The sequence below is a fragment of the Crinia signifera genome, chromosome 8 (genome assembly GCF_055691185.1).
Source record: "Crinia signifera chromosome 8, ASM5569118v1, whole genome shotgun sequence".
In the NCBI taxonomy this organism is placed as follows: Eukaryota; Metazoa; Chordata; class Amphibia; order Anura; family Myobatrachidae; genus Crinia; species Crinia signifera.
In genome coordinates, this window is record NC_139224.1 from 169,181,032 (window position 1) to 169,204,501 (window position 23,470).

General features: G+C 48.0%; 1 long non-coding RNA gene across 1 annotated transcript in view; it reads right to left on the reverse strand.

Annotated features, from left to right (window-relative positions):
• The window catches only part of LOC146026784 (uncharacterized), a 149,325-nt gene that overhangs the window by 15,166 nt on the left and 110,689 nt on the right, over positions 1-23,470 (reverse strand). The window lies entirely within an intron of this gene.

The window sequence follows — 23,470 nt, forward strand, 5'->3', positions numbered from 1 at the left end:
TAGCCCAGAGAGAAGGATGTTGCAGTAGTCAAGGCGGGAGATGACAAGAGAGTGAATGAGAATTTTGGTCGCGTCAGTGGAGAGGAATGGTCTGATGCGCGAGATGTTGCGGAGGTGAAAGCGACATGACTGTGAGAGAGCATGAATGTGGGGGGGTTAAAGTGAGGGAGGAGTCAATGTTGACACCGAGGCAGCGCGTTTGGTTGGTGGAGGCGATCTCGGTTTCACCAATGCTGATGGAGATAGTGGGAGAAGAGGGGATGGAAGATTAGAAGTTCAGTTTTAGCCATGTTTAGTTTCAGGAAGCGTTGGGTCATCCAGGCTGAGATGGCCGTGAGGCATTTGGAGACCTTGGACAGGAGTGATGGGGATAGGTCGGGGGAGGAGAGATAGATTAGGGTATCATCAGCATAAAGGTGGTAATGGCAGCCGTAGGAGCTGATGAGGGTGCCCAGAGAGGTGGTGTAGAGGGAGAAGAGGAGAGGGCCAAGGACTGACCCTTGGGGAACACCGACTGGCTGCGGGGTAGTAGGAGAGGAGGAGCTCGGAGTGGAGACGGAGTGATCAGAGAGGTATGAGGTGAACCAGGAGAAGACTGTGCCAGTGATGCCAAAGGAGCGGAGGGTGTTGAGCAGGAGAGGGTGGTCAACAGTGTCAAAGACAGCCGAGTGAGTTGGGGTCCAGATTTGTTTTTTTGAGAATTGGGGAAACAAGAGCGATTTCCCATAGGGAACAATGTAAAATGCCTCAATTTAACCAAATCAACATAGGGAACAATGTTAAATGGGCCAGAGAACCCAAACCCCCCCCCTGACCAGTGAAATGGCCCCCCAAAAATAGTTAACTCCACCCCACGATCAACGTCAACCCGAAGCGTGGCGAGCGCAGTGAGCCCGTGAGGGGCGGCGGTACGCGTCCTCCGACCTTTTCATACCCCCACTATCGACGTCGGCGTGGAGTTGAGAATAGATTAGTGTGGCGAGCGCAGCGAGCCACCGAGCCCGAAGCGTGGCGAGCGCACGCGGATACCTTCACCGGTAAACGCGTCCCTTCGCGGGCTTCACAGGTATCCGCGGCCCCTCGCGGGGCTCACTGCGCTCGCCACGCTTCGGGCTCGCTGCGCTCGCCACACTAATCTATTCTCAACTCCACACCGACGTGGATAGTGGGGGTATGAAAAGGTCGGAGGACGCGTACCGCCGCCCCTCGCGGGCTCGCTGCGCTCGCCACACTTCGGGTTGACGTTGATCGTGGGGTGGCGTTAACTATTTTTGGGGGGCCATTTCACTGGTAAGGGGGGTTTTTAGGGTTCTCTGGCCCATTTAACATTGTTCCCTATGTTGATTTGGTTAAATTGAGGCATTTTACATTGTTCCCTATGGGAAAGCGCGGGCATCGCGTCGGTACCATCTTATGCTTTTTTTGGCCGCATACGATGCGACCGACGCGATTTTGACTTTTTTCAATGCATTTCAATGGGAAATCGCGGGTATCGCGTCGGTCGCATCGTAGACCATTAAAAATTACCCGCGATGCCCGCGATTGTGGCCGTGCTAGGAAACAAGTACCTTAATAAATATACCCCTTAAGAGGGCCAACCTAATGTATAGGCACACTGGGCATATCCCTACATTTCTTGTGGTCACCGGCGGCAGCTTTTCAGCACAGATAGGGAAGCCACACCCACTGCCACCTGGGACCAATCGGTGTGTAGCATTCTCTACTGCCTGCAGCCAGACAGTGAGTGGCTGTGAGCATGCTGATTGGGGGGATCGCTGGATCTATCCACCTGACGGACGTTCTTTTTATGGGCGCCAGAGGGACGTTTGTTTTTTATTTATTATTAATTGGTTCTCATGAATGGCTGTGTGGGGACTCCGGAGCATTTACGGGGAGCCCACAATATTGCTGCAACAGCCGGTTACCAAAAGTTGGTGGGAGGGCCCATCCCAGCTGCTAGGTCAGGATACAGTTGTTAGATCGACACTTTGAAAGTCAACATACATTAGAGGGTGCAGCTGCTATGGGGCCTGGCGGGTTGGGGGGGCCCGAGGGCCCAGCACGCAAACCCCTGCACCTTCTTGAATTTTTACTGAGCCGGTCAGCGGCGGTGGGAGGAGGTCGCGTTGATCCAGGCTCTCCCCTCCCATTTCCTGCACCCCCTGGTGATGCTGTTGTCGGGGCTTAGGTCACGCCCTGAGTCAGAGGGAGACCCGGCCCTGTGACAGGGAGACCCGGCGCTGTGACCAGGAGACCCAGCATTGGAGGTAACTGAAATAATTGGGAAGTAGAAAGGAGGAGGGGAGGAGCAGAGCAAGGTATTAGTGCCACCTCTACTGGGACATGGGCTGGGCCGGCTCTACCATTAGGCAGCTGCCTAGGGCACCAGGGTCTGGGGGGATTTTAGAGCCTCCCTGACATTCTGGAATGTTAGGCAAGTATGCCTTAAGGGGTCGGAAAGTGGTTATTAGTGGCAGCATGGAGGAGGGGCAGTAGGTTGAAGTTTTGCCTAGGGTGCTAAGCATCCTTACACCGGCCCTGGACATGGGGCATGGGATTCTGAGAATACAAGTGTTGCCACTGTCACAACCCTTTCAAACCCCTGGCTCCTTTCCGTCTCTCTCTCTTTCTACCCTGTATCTTTACCCTGCCCCGTCTCTTCTCTCTTTTTCTCAGTCCCCTGCATTCTTTTTCCTCTTGCACCCTCTCTTTCTCTCCCCCTCCATCTCTCTGCCCATAGTCTCTCTCCTCCCTACCTTTCCTATCTCCTTTTCCTTCCTTTCCTTTTTTACTATCTCTTCCCCCGTCACCTGTTTTATCTCCACCTGGCACTATCTCCCCTTTCCTGACACCTTCTCTCTCTCCCTAGGTGGCATGCCACCCGAGTTTGGCGGACCTGCAGGGTGACGTCTGTAAACGGATGTCTTTGTTAATGGGGCAATCACAAGGTAAAACCATGCCTTGTGATTGTCCTGTTAAAAAGAGTCATAATTCGTCCGGCATCCAGCACAGCCACGGAACTCGGGCAGCATTACCTTGTCTCCCCCCCCCCCCCAGACATTCTCTCATTCTCTTGGTCCCCCCTCTCCCTGACATTCTCTGACTAGTGCTCGCACAACTACCTTTCTTTATCTTGCTCCTCACTACAATGCCCCCCCACCCTAAGGGACATTTTAATAACAGACAGTAGGGGGGCCCCTTTCAAGATTTTGCTATGGGGCCCACAAAGTTCTAGTTACGCCCCTGGCTGTAGGTTACCCATCCCTGTGCTAGGGGGACAAATGCAGTATTATTCATTTATTTTTTATTTTGGAAAAGGGTGTGACCACACTCCTCCCGTGGCTGGGCCCTGTGGATGTCTCATTGGGTTGGGATCATTTGGTCTACAGCATGATGATCGGGAGTCATTAGGTCGACATGGGAAAAGGTCAACATGGGTCTAGATCAACATGGTTCTAGGTCAAAAGGTCGTTAGTTCGACAGGTCGTTAGTTCGACAGATCATTAGTTCGACATTGTCTAGGTCGACAGTCAAAAGGTCGACATGGGGTTTTTCACAGTTTTTACCTGAATGTCAACACAGTCGACATGGACACAGTTTCAAGTGCACCGCATCCCCTCGCTGCACTCGCAATGCGTCGGGCACACTATTTTATTCTCCCACCACGCCCTAGTGGATGGTGGGGTATGAAATACCGCCTGTCGGCACATGTCTGCTCAAGAAACAGTGAAAAACCCCATGTCGACCTTTTGACTGTGGACCTAGACATCGAACTAATGACCTGTCGAACTGACGACCTGTCGAACTAATGACCTTTCAACCTAGAACCATGTCGACCTTTTCCCATGTCGACCTAATGGTGACGACCTAATGACTGTCGACCATCATGCTGTAGACCAAATGACCGCATCCCATCTCAACAGCTGTCTCTTCTTCATGGTCTCCTGCTTTATATGCCTATGCACTATACGACTTCTCCGAGGGGAGAAGTCACTTACGTTCCCCCTTGAACCACCCTGCGGCTTCCTGGGCGGCGGTCATTTGCATACAATGTATCGTATGAGATCCCAGCCAGGCATGCAGGATCCGATATATCTATAGTGCCTTGCAATCCCTGGCTCCGTTCCGATGTGCACAGGATCGCGCATCGGATCAGAATTGGAACACATGCACGTGTCCAACCTTTCATCTTATATATCGGACCGATCCATCGGAATGGAATAAAAAGTGCTCAAATCATACCAGCAAATGGGTAAAACTAATACTAAATAATATGGTTTGAATCAATTGTTATTTTTGTAAATAGGTTGATATCTCTGTTGAGCTGTGTACACACGGGGGCGATAGGGGCTATAATCGCTGGGAATATGGTCGCAGGCGACCATATTGCCAGTGATGGAAGTGTGCCCCGGCGATAAATCGACCGGGTGCACGCTCCCGTTTTCTGCCCCATTGTAATCGCTGGTCGCAGGAGATTGCTCCTGCGACCAGCTGATTACCTCTGCGGCACCGCCGGCAGAGGTTCCCTTTTATCAGCGACCATCTCTGGTCGCTGATGAAAAGGAGACACTGAGCAATATATCTCCAGAACAAACAATAGGTGAAATAATAATTGCGCACATACAATAAGAGGTAAGAAGTATAGTTACGTATCCCTGTATAGTAACTCGAGGTGAGAATCATGATGTAGTTCAATCCCAACTCCTCCAATATTTCTCATACAAAAAAAGGAGAAAGAATATACATAGTGTGATACTGTTTAAAATCTCCAAATGGGATGAAATCCGTCTAGTATGGGTCTTTGTGATGATAAAATCTTATAGGATCACCCTTTGTGCTGAATCAACCATAGATCAACCATAGATCGTAGCAATATGTCCCATGACCGCTATCCCCCTCATACAGCACCCCGATCCCTTACCGACCGTGTTCCGCCTATAAACCCCACATATCACTGTGCTTTGTCTACCAGGGAGAAGACGCAGAGTTAAACCATTATGGGCAGATACATCTTTTAGATGAAGTAAGATCACGTGAGCATCAATTTTAAAGATACCTTTACATGTTTTATGAAATATTGGGAATGTAAGCTTATTGCAAGCATCTTATGGTTGATTCAGCACAAAGGGTGATCCTATAAGATTTTATCATCACAAAGACCCATACTGGACGGATTTCATCCCATTTGGAGATTTTAACAAGAGACGCTGTGTTATTTAAAACAGTATCACACTATGTATATCAGGGTTGCTGACCCTCCCGGAAGGATCCCGAAAATCGGGTCCTCCTCCCGGCCCCCCGGAAAGGTGGGCAACCCTCCCGGATTCCGGGGGACCCCCACGCCACCCCCCAATTGCGGCGTCTTCCCCATACCTTTTGGATTGAAATTGTCAATCCGTGGGTCTCAGAGGAGGGGGCGGAGCTAAAACCGCGTCATTTTAGCCCCGCCCCCTCCACAGAGATCCGTGAATTGGGGGTTTTGCCATCCTGGGGGCGGGGCTTAATGATGTAAAGCTCAAGCCCCGCCCCCCGACCTGCAGCTGGAAGTCTCCTCTCTGGGCTTCTCCCGGAGAGGAGACAGAAAAAGTCGGCAACCCTGATGTATATTCTTTCTCCTTTTTTTGTATGAGAAATATTGGAGGAGTTGGGATTGAACTACATCATAATTCTCACCTCAAGTAACTATACAGGGATACGTAACTATACTTCTTACCTCTTATTGTATGTGCGCAATTATTATTTCACCTATTGCTTGTTCTGAATTGTAATTTCTGGGGGTTTGGAACTATTCCCCCTTTTTGGTGTTATCACTATTGCTGCACTAGGGCGCAGTAGGTACTGTAAAAATCTTCTTTTTGGTAGCAATATATCTCCCCCCGTGTATGGGGCTTTGGGGAGATCAATAATAATTTAGGACAGTACTGGAGTCTGCCTGTTCTATTGTATCAATAGTTCCAGGTATACATCAAGCTACTGGTGGGATACATTGTCAGTAATGATCCAGTTGGCTATTGTTGGAGGCGGAGCTCCTCCTCCTGGCACGCGGCGCGCTCGCTGTCATTGAGCGGTTTGCTGTGTGAATGTGGCATCTCCTCTGCGCAATTTTTATCCATATTTAGGGCAAATTAAATTTGCCCTTTTCCATCGCCGTGCTGATTTTCCACCTGGGTCCCAAAAAAAAGTGTATTGGCGAATTTACCGCAGAACCACATGTTATGTCGAATTCGCAGGCGTTTTCACCTGATTTGTTTCGTTTTCAACCGTGCCAAAAGCCCCCCAGAAAAGTGAAAAGGTGTGGGCAAAAACGTATTTAGATTAGAAATGGGCAAAAATGTCCGTGTTTGAATATGGATCGGTGTATCACTGCCTGGCGGAAAAAAACGTCAATGATTGAATATTTCCCTTTGTGAGCTACTTTCTCGTTTCCTTTTCCACTAGATGTACTGGAGGTTATTTATGTAGCTCAGGAAGGCTGTTTATCCCGTACACAGCTTTACTGCCGCTGTTTGTTAGGTACATTGGTGGTGAGGGAGTATCTACATGTTCTTTATGGCAATTCCCATTTTGCAAATACTCTTCTGTATATTCTGTATCTCCAACTGCCGATAGTCATCTCATGTTGTTCTTTTACAGAGGCCGAGAACCCCCCCTCCCCCAAACAGGAGGAACAGAGGAATCGCCCAAACACTAACCAGAAATTGATGTTACAATGAAACTACTACACTTGTCTAATCAAATTCTATCACACATTTATCAATGACATTTTATTAAAAAGGTTGGAGCTGGTTGGTTGCTATGGGCAACTTCACTTATCCACCCCTGTAAAAAAAAAATCCTCCTGAAACATGAACTGTGAAAATGACCAAAAATCTGTATTCAGAGAGACCGTGGGGCTGGTACTGCGGGGGTTATTTTGGGTCACTGTTTCTGACAAATTCCTTCTTAGATGGACACAGGGGCGGATCCAGGATAAAATGACAGGGGGGGCACCATGATAAAAGAGGGTTTAGGTGGGGGAGGGGCAGTGTTAGTGGTGCCAGTGTACATGCTAAGAGAGCGGCAGAGAGAGGGTGGGAATGGGATTAAAAATAGGCCCTGGCATTTAAAGTATGCAGGCCCACCATGGCGACAAAAGCGAAGGATGTAGTTGTATGCGCGCCGAAGGCGCGCTCCGGAAAAGGGGTGTGGCCACTCAACAGAGGTGTGTCCTTGAGTGTTGTCTACAACACCATATACAACTTCTACACATTATGCAACAAAATACTAGACCCCTTTATACTTCCCCCTTACACATGATGCCAAATGGAATGAAACTAAATTCACATAATGCCACATGGATTGAGCCAAAATTCACATAATAACACACGGATTGAGCCAAAATTCACATAATGCCACACGGATTGAGCCAAAATTCACATAATGCCAGATGGATTGAGCCAAAATTCACATACTGCCACACGAATTGAGACAAAATTCACATAATGCCACACGGATTGAGCCAAAATTTACATAATGTCAAATGGATTGAGACAAAATTCACATAATGCAACATGGATTGAGCCAAAATTCACATAATGCCACATATATTGAGCCAAAATTCACATAATGCCGCACAGATTATGCCAAAATTCACATAATGCCACACTGATTGAGCCAGAATTCCCAATACGCTTCATAAACAGGGACATTGTCCACCAAAGGCGCGCATTAAACATTTACACCATAATGTCCATTACACGCAGTGGCGGATTCAGGGGGGGGGGGGCACCCAGGCACGTGCCCCCCTATCATTTCATTTTGTAGCTGAGGACCAGGGCTTTCCAACGAGCCCAGCCCCGTGTCTCTAGCCCCCCGGGAACCGGATATATCGCCTGGCAAAGCTGTAACGTTTTTTTCCCCATAGGATAATATGGGACCTGTCAATTCCGACCCCCACCTGGTTCCGATGGCTGCCAGTTCCCGCCCTGGCATTACAGAAGCTTGTGGTTGATCTCATTCAATTCCAAATCGCTGGGCCTTCAATATGATACCAGGCTGGTCCATATCGGTCAATCGTTTCCAGAGATATTGCATGTAAACCGATTTAAAAAAAAAATGTAATTTCATGGCTGTTCATGTTCTTTGAGGGCAGATTACTCTGGAACCAAATGTTCCAGGTTCACTGGACCAAAATCATTTAAAGCCCACTCAAAAGTTCTTCAATATGATACTCATGTAAATGGGTCAGTTGCTTCCGAAGATATAGCCGATTAAATGAGATACCTGGTTAAAGGGGGGGGGGGGGGGGGTTCAGGGCCGGCGCCACCACTAGGCAAATCTAGGTATTTGCCTAGGGCGCCGGCCACTGGAGGGCGGCCACTGGAGGAACCACAAGCTTCTGTAATGCCAGGGCGGGAACTGGCAGCCATCGGAACCAGGTGGGGGTCGGAATTGACAGGTCCCATATTATCCTATGGGGAAAAAAACGTTACAGCTTTGCCAGGCGATATCTCCGGTTCCCGGGGGGCTAGAGACACGGGGCTGGGCTCGTTGGAAAGCCCTGGTCCTCAGCTACAAAATAAAATGATAGGGGGGACACGTGCCTGGGTGCCCCCCCCTGAATCCGCCACTGGATGGACAGAACCATGTGCACTGCAGGGAAGGGGGGGGGGGGGGCGGATGTAACAGGTGCAGATAGAGCAGGGTTGCCGACCCTCCCGGAATTTGCGGGAGTCTCACGGAAATCGGGTCCTTCCTCCCGGCCCCCGGAAGGGTGGGCAACCCTCCCGGAATCAGGGGCCCCCCACTGAGCCCCCCGATCGCGGCATTTATATGCCGCAATCCGCGGGTCTCAGGGGAGGGGGCGGAGCTAAAACGGCACAATTGTGTCATTTTAACCCCGCCCCCTCCATGGATATCAGTTATTTAGGCTATTTGCTGTAATGGGGGCGGGGCTTAATGACGGCACAGTTAAGCCCCACCCCCAAAACGCGTAATGCAAGATTCCTCTCCGGGCTTCTCCCGGAGAGGATTTTTTGAAAGTCGGCAACCCTGAGGTAGAGTTAGATTTGGGTGAGTTATTTTGTTTCTGTGCATTTTCAGCCCCAGACCGATGTGGCCCTTAATCTGACCCTGCCTGTAAGGAAAGGATAACCTTATGGGAATATATCGGGAGACTGACATTGCTTCCTTGCTGCTGTTAATGGCGATTAAATATGACCAAAGAAACAATAAGTGAAAAGCGCAGGTTACGTATTATGTCCGTAACCAGCGTACCCTTTATGCCTAGCTACGTGCGAACAAAACGTAGCGCAGCGTAGCGTACCTTTATCGTGTATTATACACCAAAGAACCAATACCTTAATAAGAGATCCTTTCGCAGTACTTTGACTCTAATCTGCGAATATACCTTTATAGGACAGAGTCCGTAATAAACCTTTATCGCTAAACGCGAATAACAGACACAACCACGGTATAGAAGTAAGGAGATAGGAACTCCACAAAAAGATGTATTTAAGTCCCTAATGGACAAAAGGGGGTTACAGAAATAGAAAATACAGGTATAACAAGTTATACAATAGTCTAACAATGAATATACTAAACAGGCTCTACTAAGGGAAGAAAAACAGATACAGGATACAATCAGCCAACAATACAATAAGGATAAATACCGTTAATGCAACCGTTACCGTCCCATCAAATATGCGCAGCGCAGTCCGGTCAGAGCTCGCTATCGTTCAGGGTTGAACTATAGCCCGGTCGAAGGTCAGGGGAAAGGTAGATGTGCCGAAGTGACCGAGGCAGCCCTGGGTCACCTATCTTATAGGGTCAGAAGGGGGAGGTCAAAGGCCATTCCTATTGGTCAGAGATCGTATGTCAGGTCCACTGTGATTGGGGGGTAAGATGATACACCTGGTTTGACTAGGTGCAGGGGAGTGAACTTTAGGAGTCCTTTGTTCGTTAGTATCGTCGTCAGAGATTGTAAACAGCTGTAGAAACCGGTTACATCTAGATTCCTTTGTTATATACTTTCAACCGAAACTGTCTTGGGAATATGGAATTATGTCCATAACTATCGGGCCGTGTCTATTGCGAAATATTCGCAATGACTGGAATACTGCGCATAAGAGACGGAGCGGAACGGTACTAAACACTATACAGATAGATGTATGCAATGCTAACTAAGCTATGTGTGGCGTTCTAAACCTTTAACTATATTTTATTTAATGTAAGTATGTTATTATGAATTTATGTGTGATAGTATGGCTACTCTTCTGGTCCACTTTGTCACACATACTCGGGTATGGAAACTTTATTTGCGCAACTCTGCGAACCACAATGGCGGCCATACTATCCTAAAATGGCGTGTGTGCAACTCGACTTCCACAGTCCACCCTTTAACAGTAAATATAAAACTGTTACAATACAAACATTTTACATAACAATACATAAATTCATAATCCTAACAAAGAAATTGGGATCTATGAATTAAACATATAAGGGGAGTAAACCATCTGCTCTTGGCCGATCCAGGATCATGGATAAACGATGGGCCGCATTTATCGAACAATCTACTCAGGGTCACGAAGGATAATATCCAATTTTTGGGATAAAAATAAAAACAAGGGAGGTTACAACATATACACGTTCACAAATATGGTTTCTTTAAAGGGAGGTGGTTTCGATTCTAGGGTCATATACCAAACCCTGGTCTTCCTCTGTATCTCTCGTTCTTACACTCATGATTTCGGTACGTTTTGCCTTTCCCCGGGTCACCACCTTTAAACATTTGAACAATAGCACAAAGACTATGATGGTACCACCGATACAGAGAAGGAGTTTCCCTATGTTAGCGATGATTCCTTGCGCCCATTCTCCTAAACCGGAGAACCAGTGCATTGGATTCAACCAGGAGGTCCATTCGCTAACTTTGTTACCTATTTCTGCCAGGCTGATATTATGTTCCCTTCTAAATTCCCATTTAAGCTGAAGAATCTCATCCATCCGATGATCGATGATTTCTTCTGGGTCTTCAGTATTGTTGGTGATATATGTACAACATTTCACCCCAAACTGTGTAGAGAGGGTGACACAATATCCTCCTGTCATAGCTGTCAGATAGTTCAACACCATCCGATGTTGGACTAGCTCTCTTTTATACGCTTGCAACTCCTTCCCAGTGTATCTAAAGGTGTCATCATAAATCTCAGTGATGTTATCTACCAAGCTGGCTAATGCTTGTATATATTTAAAATTTATGACTCCTCTGGCGGTATGGGTGATATCTAATGCAATGAGGAGTTGGATACCGAACGACTCGTGTATCATTTCAGAAGCTAGGGGTTCTTTCTTGATTGTTAAATCCCTTTTATGGATTTGATTATAATGGGTATGAGTGTAAAGAGGAGGTATACCTCTGTGTATGCTCACCATCTCATCATGTGTGAGGGTCATCACTTCAGGTAATACTCTACCTAGGTAACAAATTCCAACGTAGTTCATGGAGAGCCATTTGTACGCCCTTCTACCACAAATATAATAAACATCGTCAGGGAGAAAGTAAGGGACAGAGTATTTCATGATCTTGTCACACATTATCCATAAGAACATCCCCGTCCCCTGCTCCCTGACTCGTTCCTCACATGTTTCTGGCTGTAGGGTCATATTACAGTAGCCGGCTGACACTCTGCCGGCCATTATTTTACTTTTCTTCACCGTGTAGACATATTTATAGTGTCTCCCACTGGTTCGGATCTTTAACAATAATTCCTTATCTATAGGCTCTCCATCTGGATGCTGGGAGTAAGTTATTGTCTGGTTGTGCCATGTCACTTCCCAAGTACCAATCGTTCTGGAACCTGAGAAGTTCATACATACCAGGGATTTATCCACTTGGTATGGGTGTAATCTAAGACTAGGGGACCTGGTATACAGGTATCTCTTATCCAATGGCCTCCCCTTATTTAATACACTTATCTCAGAAATGTTAAGCGGGTATGGGACTAGGCCTACACTACTCCTTTTATGCAGCACTTGTGAACACACCCAGCATTCTGTTTGGTTTAAGACCTTACCCACTAGTGAGTGGTAATCACTCAAAGGATGTCGGCCTGTAGTTGCCTTACTTGTCGACTGACATCGCTGGATGCATTCTTCTTCCATTTTTGGTTGACAATATCTACAGACACAGTACTCACCAGACAATAACTCATCACATAGCCCTTGAACTACGTTCTCCTCATACCTTTTACCTTCTCCTGTCATGGGCAAAGTGTCAAGCTGGTTTAGGGATTCTACCTCACCCATATCTGGGTCCATTATTACACTGTCAGAACTCCGCTCCGATCGCTCTAGAATGTGGCAGCCACCGAGTATCCTTGAATGAGGAAGGGGAAACAGGAAGAAAACAAAGAAATAGATGTACAACTGTGAACCTGTTGCTTGGAGTCCTTCCATCATCTCTACCAGGAGACCTTTACTTGCTCTGCTCTTGGACCTTTGCTCGCTCAGGTTGCTCGACCTTGGCTGCCTTTCAGTCTTCCCGGAACAATGCTTCTAGCGACACTTCTTCTCTTTCGCTCTCTGCACTCGGGAACTCTGGGTTACTGGCTTTCTTGCAGTGGGACGAATGTATCCAAGTCTCTCTCTCTGCGACTTTAATTGATGTAGTGCTGGTCAACAAAACTTGGTACGGTCCTTCCCAACGGTCTATCAAACAACCTGAGCGTAAAAAATTTCGGATCATAACAAAGTCTCCTGGTTTAAGATTATGACAATTCTCGGTAGGCATATCAGGGTTCAGTAAATTCAGCTCCTTTTGTTGTTTCCTTAGCTGTTTGTTTAGCTTTAGGATATACTGTACAGTTAGCTCATTGTTACATTTGAGATCATCCTGTGGGTCTATCATGATGTGTGGCTGCCGACCAAACAGTATCTCGAAGGGGGACAAGTTGAGCGGAGTCCTGGGAGTGGTCCTAATGCTATACAGCACAATAGGCAGTGCCTCTGGCCATAACAACCCTGTTTCAGCCATAACTTTACCCAATTTGTTCTTAATAGTACCATTCATTCTCTCAACTTTGGCGCTCGCCTGGGGACGATATGGAGTATGAAGTTTACTATTAATCCCCAGGAGTTTACACATGATTTGGAAGACCTCTCCTGTGAAATGAGTGCCTCTGTCACTCTCAATGACCTTTGGGATACCATATCTACAGACAAACTCCTGACATATTTTCTTTGCTGTAAAGGTAGCAGTGTTGGAGGCAGCGGGGAAAGCCTCCACCCAGCTGGAAAACATGTCAACACACACTAATACATATTTCAAATTTCTACAGGGTGGTAACTGTATGAAGTCGATTTGTATTACCTGGAAAGGGCCTTCTGTAGGAGGGATGTGGGATGGCTCTGTTGGGATGGCTTTTCCAACGTTCTTCCTCAAACAGGTGAGGCATGACATTGCCACTCTACCTGCTTGAGAAGCGAACCCTGGTGCACACCAGTAGGCCTTTACCAGCTTGCACATACCTTCCTTCCCAAGATGTGTCAGCCCATGGGCCGCCTCGGCTAGACTAGGAAGGTATGCCCTGGGGGCCACTGGTTTCCCGTGTCCATCTCTCCAAAGTCCGGTGGACTCTTGGCCACATCCCTTCGACTTCCATACTGCTCTTTCCTGTGGGGAACACAAATTCTGCATGTCTATCAGTTTGGATGTGGATATCATGTTCAGTGTACAAAGGTTTGTGGGATGGGTGAAAATTTTTACAGGGCATGCGGCCCTTTTCGCTGCCTCATCAGCGCGGCTGTTACCAAGTGACACCGGGTCCTTCTCTGATGTGTGAGCTTTGCACTTGATAACAGCCACTCTGTCTGGAAGCTGGATAGCTCCCAGAAGTTTCCTAATGTATGTCGCATGCGCCACTGGTGTGCCAGCCGCCGTCATGAAATTTCGGAGGCGCCATAGGGCCCCAAAATCATGTACTACTCCGAAAGCATATCTGGAGTCGGTATATATGTTAACTGATTTTCCTTTGGCCAGTTCACATGCTCTGGTCAGTGCCACCAGCTCCGCTACTTGTGCTGAGTGAGGTGGTCCCAAGGGTTCAGCTTCCACAATACCTTCTCCATCTACTACCGCGTAGCCTGTGCACAGCTCTCCCGTCTGTCTATGACAGCTACCATCAGTGAATAAGGTTATGTCTACCTCACTTAATGGGCTGTCGCTTATGTCAGGACGTGCTGTAAAGGTCTGATTCAGGTAGGTCATGCAATCATGCTTGTCCTCACCCTCACTAAACTCTGCTTTACCATATTCAGCAACATTCCCATCACCCTCCACCCTTTGTGCCTTGGAGGGCACATGAGGAAGGAATGTGGCTGGGTTTAGTGTGTTGCATCTTTTGATGGTAATATTTACTGGGGCCATCAGCGCCAGTTCCCACTTTGTGAACCGTGCTGAGGACACATGACGTGTTTGGGCAGAATTTAGGAGGGCAGAGACAGCATGGGGAGCATGAACAGTTAAATCGTGTCCCAACACCACATCCTCACTCTTGTTTACTAGTTGTGCTATTGCAGCCACACTTCGTAAGCAAGTTGGGAGTGAGCGTGCTACTGTGTCCAGCTGGCCACTGTAGTACGCTACTGGTCGGTTGGCATCACCATGTTTTTGTACAAGTACTCCTGCCGCACACCCAGCTGATTCAGTTCCGTACAGTTTAAAGGGTCTCCCATAATCTGGCATTCCCAGTGCTGGAGCCTTTGTTAGGCTCACCTTTAGTTCCTCGAAAGCCAACTCAGATTCCTCAGTATGAGAGACCCGGTCTGGCTTAGTTGAGGAAACCATCTCTTGTAGTGGTAATGCCAGAATAGAGAATCCTGGGATCCAATTGCGACAGTATCCACACATGCCTAGGAACGTACGGATCTGGTGCTGGGTCTGTGGCAGTACCATGTTCTGAATCGCTTGGATTCGGTCGTCGGTGAGGTGTCTCAGCTCTTGGGTAAGGCAGTGGCCCAGATACTTAACCCTGGTCTGGCATAATTGTAGCTTATCCTTTGATACTTTATGTCCTGTCCCTGAGAGATGCATCAGCAGCTGTCTAGTGTCATCCACTGATGACTCCAGTGACTCAGAACACAACAATAGGTCGTCGACATATTGTATAAGTATCGAACCACTCATGGGTTGAAAGGATTGTAAACAATCATGCAAGGCCTGGGAAAAGATGCTGGGGCTGTCTATGAATCCCTGGGGGAGTCGTGTCCAGGTATACTGTTCTCCTCGGTATGTAAAGGCGAACAGATACTGGCTGTCAGGGTGTAAAGGGACAGAGAAGAACGCAGAACACAAATCAATGACTGTGAAATGAGTACAGTGAGGTGGGATTTGCATTAGGATGACAGCTGGGTTTGGCACTACGGGGAATTGGCTCTCAACTACTTTGTTTACCCCTCTTAAATCCTGCACTAGTCTGTAGCCCCTCCCCCCGCTCTTTTTCACAGGAAAGATGGGACTATTGGCCGTGCTGGAAGTTCTAACTAGGATTTCTTGTTGGAGTAATCGTTGAAACACTGGGTATACTCCTAGCTCAACTTCAGGTTTTAAAGGGTATTGCGGTATTTTTGGGGCTATCCTGCCTTCTTTTAAGCGGATCTCTACTGGAGCTACATTTGCCATCAGCCCAGCATCCTGTCCATCTTTAGTCCAAAGGGAACTCGGTATTTGTGCTGTAATTTCAGCTACCCTAGATGGATTTGACTCTACAACAGTGGAATACAACATTAGCCTCTGAGGACTGTCCAGCATATCTTGCACTTCTTGTGTAAGATTTCTAGGAGTGTCTAGGATTACCCCATCGGGGGTGCAATAGATGACACATCCCATTTTACATAGTAAATCTCTACCCAGGAGGTTAGTCGGGGCCGCTGCAGCCAACAGGAAAGAATGTTTGGTATGCAGAGGCCCAATTGTAACCTCCGCTGGTTTCGTCAGTGGGTAATGTTGTATTTTTCCTGTTACCCCAATTGCTGCTACTGATTGGTCAGTGAAACCCAAGTGAAGAGGAGTGTTGAGAACAGATCTGGCCGCCCCTGTATTAACCAAGAAGGTTTGCCTTACTCCAGCTATATCGACTTTCACCTGAGGTTCCTCTCCAAGGTGTTGTGTTAGTCTAACTGGCTGTAGGATACAGGTATGACCTGTTTCCTATTTTCTTACCTGGGTTGCCCTTAGCACAGTGTCAGCCATCAGATGGGGAGGAGGCATGTTGCGTGACCTGTCTGTCTCCTCCCATTGTCTAGGGGCTGGGTATCTCCGTGTCTCACCCTGGTGAGATTCCCATTCTCGCTTATGTGTTTTGTAACTCCTGGGGTTTCCTGACTTACACTGTGCTGAGTAGTGTCCTTCCTTATTGCAGTGCCAACAGATAATGGGCTTTCTACCTGTGTCCCTGGTGTTTCGTTGGTATGCAGTTTTATTTGGGGCATTTGTAAAAGCTTGGATGCTAACCATCATCAGTTTATCAGTTTGCAGCTCCCTGTGCTTCTTAATGTTACGGTCGTGGTCCACAGCAGATTCCCGTAGGGCATCCACTGTCATTCCACGCCAATTTGGAAAAGAAGTTTGGACTCTGGCTCTCAGGTTTTCTCTAAGCCCTTCCACCAGCACAGAGACAATCATCTCCCTCAGGTGGGTGTCGTCCTTAGGCTCGGAGACACCAGTGTATGTTGATACCGCCAGCAAACCCCGGTTGAAATATTCGCTAGCTGTTTCACCATCTTTTTGCTTGATAGTGAAAATCCTGCTATATTCCACTGCTGCAGGAAAATACACTCCCAACTGCAAGTTGATTAGGCGAATATTTTCCTGGTTGATCTCATCATTTATCTCCTTGTCCACTTTCAATCCACTATCCTGAATGAATTTCGGGATGTCTATGTGAGTGGGGAGACAGGCCCTCAACATGATTCTCCAATCCTTGTTGGTGGGTTCATCAGAGTTTCCCAGATCCCTTACAAATTTCCGGCACAATGCCAGATCTTTCCTGGGATCAGGGAAATCTGAAATGATGGAACGCAGCTCTAACCGTGTCCATGGGTTTAGCATGGTCATCTTCCTGGTAGGTATCACACCCTCTCTGTCTGCCTTACCATAGGGAACCTCCAGAGTGCGAACAGGGTATGTTTGTACCACATCCGCATTACTGGGACCTGGTTGGGAGTCGTCTGTGTCTGTGCTGTGTGGTGCTTTCTTACCTGGGTCCAAGACTATGCTGTTGGCATCAGCCGTCTCCTCTTCCTGTGCTGGAGCCCCAGCAGCAGGTTTAGCCGGTTCAGCTTTTCCCTCAATCATATTAATTGCATGGGAGACGGCCAGTGCCAACAGCTGCTCGTTTTCCTCTCGGGTTTCCTTATAAGGGAATAAAACAGGGTACAAGTTAGCAACGGTTACATTATTACTACTGTCTCGCTTATTAGTCATTAACCCCTTCAGCACATATGGGGGTGGGGGGGCTGTTGCGGCTATGGTTGCATTTTTATTGTGGCTGATTGTATCTGACACTGCCAGACATCTGATTCCCCATTGTTCCTGTCCTTCCTTCTGCCACAATTTAAGAATTTCTATGTGCTTCACTCTCTTCTTACGACTGGAGAGTAGACATATTTCATCTTTTACTGCCGATAAGATTTCTGGATCAAAGCTACCAACACTGGGAAATTCTAACTTGCTGCCTTGTGTCATTTTTCTCCATTTATTTTGGTAAACAACTGCTCGTTCACCGTGCTTACAGCACATAATAAAAGCCGCCGATCCTTTGGGTCGGCCCGCTTCCTCCCTAACTTGCACGTTATCACTGTGTGACCCGTTATTACCCATAATTACAGGAATAAACGTTCACACTTAGTAGATACCGGTGGGTTATTACTTGTCTGAGAGCTCCCCAACCACTCACTTCTCCACACAATGACACTTTTCCGCAATCAAGCGTGAAGCCCACCGTGCGAGGTAATGTTACTCAATCACCAAGTCTTTCAACTAGCCGCGCACGTCTAGTTAACTTGCAAGGTGCGGCCTAATTTTTCCGGGGTACAACAAACTTGTTTTCCTGTACCCCCAAAAACTGGATTTTCTAAAGTAGCTAATCGGATCACTGGGTTCCGATGTATCTTCTTGTACCCTCCTAGTGGATCAAAATAGGTAGTTCCACTGAAGGGGCAGTTCCTATGGGCACGTCGTCACGTGCACCCTGTCCTACCCTGGACTGTCCTACACTGGACTACACTGCGCTTGAGTCGTGCCGTCACACACCCGTTCGCCTCAGTTATGTTTCACACTGGGCGCTATTTACACCTTGGTCTTATGCTTATATTTGAAATATTTCTGTACAGAAAATCTTCCCAGGCTGGTAGCTTTTCACTAGATACTTATGCAGGTATAAATCCCTTATAAAAGGCTATAGGAATCTATTAAAATAATGCTTGAGTTGCTTGCTTTTGGAAAATGAACAAAAAGAAAAAAACTTATTTTCTTTTATTAATCACCGCCCTATCCACAGTATATTACTATACTGTTTAAATAAAGCTAATGGTTTAATACTGTTCACCTTTGAGTTCCTATGTGTGCTGCATGCGCAGTGCCAATGAACACCCACGTGTGTACGTGCGTTGTTCACAGGCCGCCGATGAATCGGCCACCCACGTGTTCTATAGTGTATTTGCAAGGTTGCGCTCGAGTTTCGCTATACGCAGTAATTGCGCCTAAATGTGGAATAAATCCTTTAACCCTGTCCGAAAGTTACGTATCAAGATGCGAAATAAATCCCGCACTTAATCCGCAAATCACGTACAAAGATGCGAAAATTTCCCGATATGGGCACGTGCGCGCGCACCTTGCGTAATACACAATAGACACTTTACGTTACTGCAAAAGGCTCAGAACTTATCGCCACGTGGCGGGGTCCCTTGCCCTGCAGTAACTAACACTAAAAGTTATAGTTTTGCACAGAGGGGATCCTCTATGTACTATAATAAAACACAGGCCTTTGTCTCCACGTGTGCGAGCTTTATCGCACGTGGCACATATACTGTAATAAACAAGCAACTCAAAACACTATACCCCGTTAAATTACTTGTGGCAGGCAGAAGTACAGTTTACTAAACACTTAATATATGCTTAAAAACACGTGGCTTAACGTTTCACCTATTGTACTTCGGGTTCAACGCTAGCACTTCCCGAACCCCGCACCGCCGCGGACCTGACCTATCCAGCAATGGATAATAAATACTTCCACCCTTTTGCTGGTATAGGTCGGGCCGCACGCCTGGTACTGAGTTCTGGAATGTGACGCGGCCGGACGATGCCCCCAATTGTTAATGGCGATTAAATATGACCAAAGAAACAATAAGTGAAAAGCGCAGGTTACGTATTATGTCCGTAACCAGCGTACCCTTTATGCCTAGCTACGTGCGAACAAAACGTAGCGCAGCGTAGCGTACCTTTATCGTGTATTATACACCAAAGAACCAATACCTTAATAAGAGATCCTTTCGCAGTACTTTGACTCTAATCTGCGAATATACCTTTATAGGACAGAGTCCGTAATAAACCTTTATCGCTAAATGCGAATAACAGACACAACCACGGTATAGAAGTAAGGAGATAGGAACTCCACAAAAAGATGTATTTAAGTCCCTAATGGACAAAAGGGGGTTACAGAAATAGAAAATACAGGTATAACAAGTTATACAATAGTCTAACAATGAATATACTAAACAGGCTCTACTAAGGGAAGAAAAACAGATACAGGATACAATCAGCCAACAATACAATAAGGATAAATACCGTTAATGCAACCGTTACCGTCCCATCAAATATGCGCAGCGCAGTCCGGTCAGAGCTCGCTATCGTTCAGGGTTGAACTATAGCCCGGTCGAAGGTCAGGGGAAAGGTAGATGTGCCGAAGTGACCGAGGCAGCCCTGGGTCACCTATCTTATAGGGTCAGAAGGGGGAGGTCAAAGGCCATTCCTATTGGTCAGAGATCGTATGTCAGGTCCACTGTGATTGGGGGGTAAGATGATACACCTGGTTTGACTAGGTGCAGGGGAGTGAACTTTAGGAGTCCTTTGTTCGTTAGTATCGTCGTTAGAGATAGTAAACAGCTGTAGAAACAGGTTACATCTAGATTCCTTTGTTATATACTTTCAACCGAAACTGTCTTGGGAATATGGAATTATGTCCATAACTATCGGGCCGTGTCTATTGCGAAATATTCGCAATGACCGGAATACTGCGCATAAGAGACGGAGCGGAACGGTACTAAACACTATACAGATAGATGTATGCAATGCTAACTAAGCTATGTGTGGCGTTCTAAACCTTTAACTATATTTTATTTAATGTAAGTATGTTATTATGAATTTATGTGTGATAGTATGGCTACTCTTCTGGTCCACTTTGTCACACATACTCGGGTATGAAAACTTTATTTGAGAACCACAATGGCGGCCATACTATCCTAAAATGGCGTGTGTGCAACTCGACTTCCACACTGCAAATTATCATTTTATTGGACGGACATTTACATCAAGGGAAACTTACATTGGCAAAAGGAATGTTAAACTTTCCCACGACTTCCTCTCGCGTCTAGGTCGACACTGACAAAAGATCGACATGCACATGGTGGACCTTGACGGAAGGTCAATACAAGAAAAATGTTGACTTGGTAAAGGTCGACATGATTTTTTACATTGGATTTATAGTGTGTCAATGTCAACACCTCATTTGGTGTACTGTGGAAAAACGTCAACCCTTTCCTTGTGTTGACATTTTGTCAATGTCAACCTTTTTTGACCTAGACATTATCTGTCAGAAATCCAGCAACTTCAGTTCATATGATATCCCTGCGGTTGGGATGTCGGCATTTACATACACCAGTGGTTCCAGAAACGTTTGACCTCGGGGTGCCACGGAAACATTTCTGATACTCCAGGGTGGCGGGATTCCAAAAAGGTTTGGGAACCCCTGACATACACAGAATCCCGATGGGCTCCATCAGTGGGTATAGGTTATAGGGTTGACAGTGTGAAGGTTAACATACATTACGTCGACCACTAAGTGACAACAGGGCTTAGGTCAGGGGTGTCCAAACTTTTTGCAAAGAGGGCCAGATTTGGTGAGGTGAAAATGTGTGGGGGCCGACAATTCAGCCTGAACCATGAACCACATCAGAAGAAAACAAATAACTGGTCTTACCTGCTCTAGTGTGTGATACTGAGATATTGACTGCAGTAAATAGTACAGGTCTGCTCCCCCCTTCTCTGTATGTCCCCCACTCTGCCCCCATTCAGTGTACTTACCCCAGCCTGCTCCCCCCTTCTCTGTATGTCCCCCACTCTGCCCCATTCAATCTATTTCCCCCAGCCTGCTCCCCCTTCTCCGTATGTCCCCCACTCTGCCCCATTCAATCTATTTCCCCCAGCCTGCTCCCCCCTTATCTGCATGCCCCCCACTCTGCCCCATTCAATCTATTTTCCCCAGCCTGCTTCCCCCTTCTCTGTATGTCCCCCACTCTGCCCCATTCAGTGTATTTCCCCCAGCCTGCTCCCCCTTATCTGCATGCCCCCCACTCTGCCCCATTCAATCTATTTCCCCCAGCCTGCTTCCCCCTTCTCTGCATGTCCTTCACTCTGCCCCATTCAATCTATTTCCCCCAGCCTGCTCCCCCCTTCTCTGCATGTCCCCCACTCTGCCCCATTCAATCTATTTTCCCCAGCCTGCTCCCCCCTTCTCTGCATGTCCCACACTCTGCCCCATTCAATCTATTTCCCCCAGCCTGCTCCCCCCTTCTCTGCATGTCCCCCACTCTGCCCCATTCAGTGTATTTCCCCCAGCCTGCTCCCCCTTCTCTGTATGTCCCCCGTCCTGCCCCATTCAATCTATTTCCCCCAGCCTGCTCCCCCCTTCTCTGCATGTCCCCCACTCTGCCCCATTCAATCTATTTCCCCCAGCCTGCTCCCCCTTCTCTGCATGTCCCCCACTCTGCCCCCATTCAGTGTATTTCCCCCAGCCTTCTACCCCTTCTCTGCATGTCCCCCACTCTGCCTCCATTCAGTGTATTTCCCCAGCCTGCTCCCCCCTTCTCTGTATGTCCCCCACTCTGCCCCATTCAATCTATTTCCCCCAGCCTGCTCCCCCCTTCTCCGTATGTCCCCCACTCTGCCCCATTCAATCTATTTCCCCCAGCCTGCTCCCCCCTTCTCCGTATGTCCCCCACTCTGCCCCATTCAATCTATTTCCCCCAGCCTGCTCCCCCCTTCTCTGCATGTCCCCCACTCTGACCCCATTCAGTGTATTTCCCCCAGCCTGCTCCCCCTTCTCCGTATGTCCCCCACTCTTCCCCATTCAATCTATTTCCCGCAGCCTGCTCCCCCCTTCTCTGCATGTCCCCCACTCTGCCCCATTCAATCTATTTTTCCCAGCCTGCTCCCCCCTTCTCTGCATGTCCCCCACTCTGCCCCATTCAATCTATTTCCCCCAGCCTGCTCCCCCCCTTCTCTGCATGTCCCCCACTGTGCCCCATTCAATTTATTTCCCCCAGCCTGCTCCCCCCTTCTCTGCATGTCCCCCATTCAGTGTATTTCCCCCAGCCTGCTCCCCCCTTCTCTGCATGTCCCCCACTCTGCCTCCATTCAGTGTATTTCCCCAGCCTGCTCTCTGCTTCTGTGTATGTCCCCCACTCTGCCCCCATTCAGTGTATTTCCCCCAGCCTGCTCCTTCACAGTATAGTCCCCCTGCCTGACCCTCCTTCTCTCTATGGCCCCCATTTACCATTGATCGCATTTACAATGCGATCTGGGCGGAATATTACTGCCCAGGATCGCATTGATAATTTCACCTGAATGTATCACCTGGCAGGGCGCAGGGACAGGGCTCCGAAAAGAGCCCGCCCTGCGATGCCTGGTGCCGGAAGCCGGGGGGTCTGCACATGCACGGTTACGCGCTGACCTCCCTGCGACTCCACTGACCACACCGCCGCTCAGGCAGTGCGATATTTACCCATAGGCTACAATGGACTATCGCCATATCAGAATGGCGATAACCCAGGGGTGCGATGCCGGGCTGCCCGATGTTGATACATCGGGCAGCTTCACATCCCCCATAGAAACCTATGGGGGGCACAGCCGGCGGCGCTGCAGGGGGGATCGCAGCAGGGATCGGAGATTCCTGCTGCGGTCCCCTGGGATACATTAGGGGGATACTTAATATTTGATAAATGTGGCCTTGAGGCCCCTTCTGTAAGCCACAGGATGGAGAGGCCAAGCATGCACCACAAGGAGAGGAGACAGATGCCTGTGCTCCCCGCTCCCGCCGTCGCCCTCCTCTGCTGAGTGCTCTGCATGCTGCGCCTTCCTCCCGGGATACTGTGATCGCGAACAGGCGGAGAGATTGCAGATGAAGCCCGGGCGGGGGACGGGGGTTGGACACATACT